This window comes from Salvelinus sp. IW2-2015, unplaced genomic scaffold (genome assembly GCF_002910315.2).
Source record: "Salvelinus sp. IW2-2015 unplaced genomic scaffold, ASM291031v2 Un_scaffold6588, whole genome shotgun sequence".
In the NCBI taxonomy this organism is placed as follows: Eukaryota; Metazoa; Chordata; class Actinopteri; order Salmoniformes; family Salmonidae; genus Salvelinus; species Salvelinus sp. IW2-2015.
Genome location: NW_019947850.1, coordinates 28,006 through 32,882, shown reverse-complemented (window position 1 = coordinate 32,882; position 4,877 = coordinate 28,006). Strand labels below are relative to the sequence as shown.

General features: G+C 40.3%; 1 pseudogene; it reads right to left on the bottom strand.

The window, feature by feature from the left end:
- Positions 1-145: 145 nt before the first annotated feature.
- The window catches only part of LOC112078966 (dual specificity mitogen-activated protein kinase kinase 1-like), a 12,973-nt pseudogene continuing 8,241 nt past the window's right edge, over positions 146-4,877 (bottom strand).

Sequence of the window (4,877 nt, the reverse complement as noted above, 5' to 3'; positions counted from 1 at the left end):
TAACCCTTTATACATAACCCTAGCCCTTATACATAACCATTTATACATAACCCTAACCCTTTATACATAACCCTTTATACATACATAATACCACAGTATAGAATCTGTTGTTTTTCAGTAGAGAGAGAAGGATCACAACACACCGCTACATTGGGAACAAAATAAATCCACTCACCATCAACTGCTTCAGGTCTGCCCTGTCTGTTGGGTTCTTGATCAAACTGTCAACAAATTAAAGTATGTACGTTATATAATACTAATAATAATAATAATACATTCCATTTAGCAGAAGCTCTCAGTGCTACAGACAACCTGGTTCGAATCCAGGCTGTATCACAGTCACTGGCCGTGATTGGGAGTCCCATAGTGCGGCCCACAATTGGCCCAGCGTCGTCCAGGTTTGGCCGTCATTGTAAATAAGAATTTGTTCTTAACTGACTTTCCTGGTTAAATAAAGGTTAAATAAAATGTTCACTTCAGGGGCCTGAAACGCCCCATAATTCAATTCGCGATGATTGTACATCCGCTAAGAAAAGTCAGCCAAAACTTAAAACGTCAACATACAAGTGTAAGTAAAAACGAATGTAAATAAGTTAGAAATTGTGCTACTAATGAACATACACGTCTCATAAAAGTAATTATGTTGTTGTTTGGTTAACTTTTGGAAATTGTAGAAATAAAATATTTTCCTTCTTCCGAAGTAGCTAGGCAGGCTAACGTTAGTATATTAATAATTATATAGTTAATATAAGTCGACATGCACTCATAATTGACTGTAGCGCATATAAAGCACCGACACTGAAAACCGGTGACGTATTTCCGGGCAAGGGCGGTTCATTTAAAAATATTTTTATTTAATTAAAATTTTTATTATTATTATTTTTGAACAACAAATCAATACAGAAAGTATATGAGGGAACACAAGTATATATAGATTATATACAATGGACAATCGAGTTAGGGGGTATAGGGGGCGGGGCTGGGGGCGGGGCTACAATATCACATTACAATTACACAAGGACCTTAAGGGACATACATTCACTTACAATTCTAACAGCTTTTTTGTTAGTAGAGTATTTAACTGTCTTAAAATACAGTTCAATTTATTTTTGTAAGGGTAAGAAAATGTGTTTTTTTGTTTGTAAATTTACATTTGTATATATGAAATTTGGCCAAAAGAAAAATGAAATTTAATTACATAAAAATGTTTCAGCTTATTTCTATCGTATGTAAAGAATCCAAGCAGTTCATTTAAAAATCACTTCTTCCTCCGTCGCTCTGCAAGTGCTCGTCAGACGTCATGAAACGTCATCAGAAGTGTCCACTTCATTTGAGGGGAGAGGTTTTGTATATGAAGTGTTTTTGAATGCTGCCATAGTTTAAAAAAAATCTAAGTTGCCGGGATGTCACGTGTCCTACTTATATCAGTAGACTCGTAACAACCTATGCATTATGAAACGTATTGTAACATCCCTGGGTTTATAAGCGCGGAAATCGACTCGACATGCTTTTGCGACACAGTCGATAGCGCACCGGACCTCGGGCTAAAAGGTCGAGGGTTCGAGACCTGCTCCCTGCTGTTTCATTACAGTATATTTGATCAAATGAGCTATATACACCAAATAAGCCATTACATTTGTTTCTTAACCAAATTCGACACTCCTTTATTGACCTCTTTACAAAAACTCCTCGCTTTTGGTGAGTGAAGAAAAACATACAAAACGCAACCTGCTGGAGAAGGCAGATTTTGGTATTTTGGTACTTCCTCTCTGGTATACCGTGGCCTCCAACTGCTCTTAAATACAAGTAAAACCAAATGCATGCTCTTCAACCGATCGCTGCCTGCTCCTGCCCGCCTGTCCAACATCACTACTTTGGACGGCTCTGACTTAGAATATGTGGACAACTATAAATACCTAGGTGTCTGGTTAGACTGTAAACTCTCCTTCCAGACTCACATCAAACATCTCCAATCCAAAGTCAAATCTAGAATTGGCTTCCTATTCCGCAACAAAGCATCCTTTACTCATGCTGCCAAACATACCCTTGTAAAACTGACCATCCTACCAATCCTCGACTTCGATGATGTCATTTACAAAATAGCCTCCAAAACCCTACTCAATAAATTGGATGCAGTCTATCACAGTGCCATCCGTTTTGTCACCAAAGCCCCATATACTACCCACCACTGCGACCTGTACACTCTCGTTGGCTGGCCCTCGCTTCATACTCGTCGCCAAACCCACTGGTTCCAGGTCATCTACAAGACCCTGCTAGGTAAAGTCCCCCCTTATCTCAGCTCGCTGGTCACCATAGCAGCACCTACCTGTAGCACGCGCTCCAGCAGGTATATCTCTCTAGTCACCCCCAAAACCAATTCTTCCTTTGGACGCCTCTCCTTCCAGTTCTCTGCTGCCAATGACTGGAACGAACTACAAAAATCTCTGAAACTGGAAACACCTATCTCCCTCACTAGCTTTAAGCACCAGCTGTCAGAGCAGCTCATAGATTACTGCACCTGTACATAACCCATCTACAATTTAGCCCAAACAACTACCTCTTTACCTACTGTATTTATTTATTAATTTATTTTGCTCCTTTGCACCCCATTATTTCTGTCTCTACTTTGCACTTTCTTCCACTGCAAACCAACCATTCCAGTGTTTTTTATTTTTTATTTTACTTGCTGTGTTGTACTCACTTCGCCTCCATGGCCTTTTTATATTTTTATTTATTTATACATATATTTGTTTGCCTTCACCTCCCTTATCTCACCTCACTTGCTCACATTGTATATAGACTTATTTTTTTCACTGTATTATTGACTATATGTTTGTTTTACTCCATGTGTAACTATGTGTTGTTGTATGTGTCGAACTGCTTTGCTTTATCTTGGCCAGGTCGCAATTGTAAATGAGAACGTGTTCTCAATTTGCCTACCTGGTTAAATAAAGGTTAAATAAAAAAATAAAAAATACCACGTGTAGTTTATTGGACCAATAGAAGTTTCGTAATGATTAAGACACGTGACATCCCGGCAACCTATGAGAAAAAAAACATTTTTATATGAGAGTTGTGCCTGTTGTTAACACGCGAATATGCCCTGTGGTTGTCTAGAATAGTCCTTCTTCCCGACTGCCTTCCATTTTCTAAGACATTTCTGTTCATTGTTTGAGCTGCTACTAGAGTATCTGGCCAATATAATGGATAGTCTGTGGGTGTACTCAAAGCACCGACTCCGTGCCATTGCTACTACACACACGTACCACTAGGTGGCAGCGTTGTCAATGTTGAAAGCTGATGTCTGAACTGAAGTGGGATTCATTGCCTTCCCGAGCTGCAACAACAAACAGGTCCAGTGTGTTTTAATCAACAACTTTAAGTAGCCGCTTTTGTTTTAATACTTACCATTTATTCACAAAGTCTTGAAATTCAGCGCCGAAAATACCAGGCAGCTTAGGAGGAGGCTGAAAAACATCAACAAGATGGTCCAATCACATCATAGAGGAAGGAGAGGATATATAAACGATTGAGCCGTGATGAAATTACACGCAGGACATGCAGGCTTTCCGGGGAAGGCAGGCAGGCAGTCATTCGTGTAATGCATTAACAGTTCAGTATACCACCATCCCAATCAACATGGGAATGCAGGCAGGGTTACCAATACCTTACAGCAGAGATGGTCTATAATACTGTAACCAGGATTTATGACTTTTGAATCAACTGAAAAGTAGAAGCAATTTAAAAAACATTTTATTGTAGATTTCAATTTTTTATATTCAAATTACTTTCTGAATTGACTGCCTTAAACTCAAATGGACCCCAAACCTGATTGTAACAGTCTTTACTCACCTCATTAACTATATAGTCCAGCAGTTCAAAGATAGCCATAGAAGGTCTGCTGTCTGGCCCACAGGCTGAGGGAAGACAGAAACAGGACAGAGGGTTAACTCTCAATAAGTCAGGTCTGCTGTCTGGCCCGTAGGCTGAGGGAAGACAAACAGGACAGAGGGTTAACTCTCAATAAGTCAGGTCTGCTGTCTGGCCCACAGGCTGAGGGTTAACTCTCAATAAGTCAGGTCTGCTGTCTGGCCCACAGGCTGTGGCCAAGGGAGGGTTCTCTCAATAAGTGGTGGCTGTTGGCGGCCTGGGGTTATCTCAATAAGTCAGTTGTTGTTGGCCAACAGTGAGGGTTATTAATAAGAGGGTCTGCTGTCTGGCCATAGGCTGAGGGTTATTATAAGTAGGTTGTTGTTGGCGGAGAGGGTTATCCTAATAAGTAGGTTGTTGTTGGCCAGGTGAGGGTTAACTTCCAATAGTAGGTTGTTGTCTGGAAGGTGAGGTTTTCATAGTAGGTTGTTGTTGGAAGGCTGAGGTTATTCAATAGAGGTTGCTGTCTGGCATAGGCTGAGGGTTAATTCCAATAGTGGTTGTTGTCTGACAGCTGAGGGTTTCGGTATAAGTCGTGTTTGCTGTCTGGAACCCAGGTGAGGGTTATTCCATAGGTAGGTTGCTGTGGCATAAGGCCTGGAAGGGAGAAGAAAGGCAGAGTTAACTCTCAATAGCTGCTATCGTTGCAGGTCTATGTTGTATAGTATAGATGGTAATAACACAGGAGATGATGAGTGTTCTGTCAACGATGAGATGGGTCAGTAGCCACAAAGTGTCTCAAGGTGCTGATACTAGAGGATAGTTTAGGTTCTTGTTTATGATGGTTAGTATTGTATTATTGATAAAGGAAAAGGTATCTATTTCGCACTTCTTACTTGCAAGGTTTGGTGAATATGGGCAGAGCTGAGAGGATTGTTATTATAGATTATGCTATTTATATTTTATTGGATCTCCTGACTGGTTGTTGGCGAGTACTTTTCTGAGTC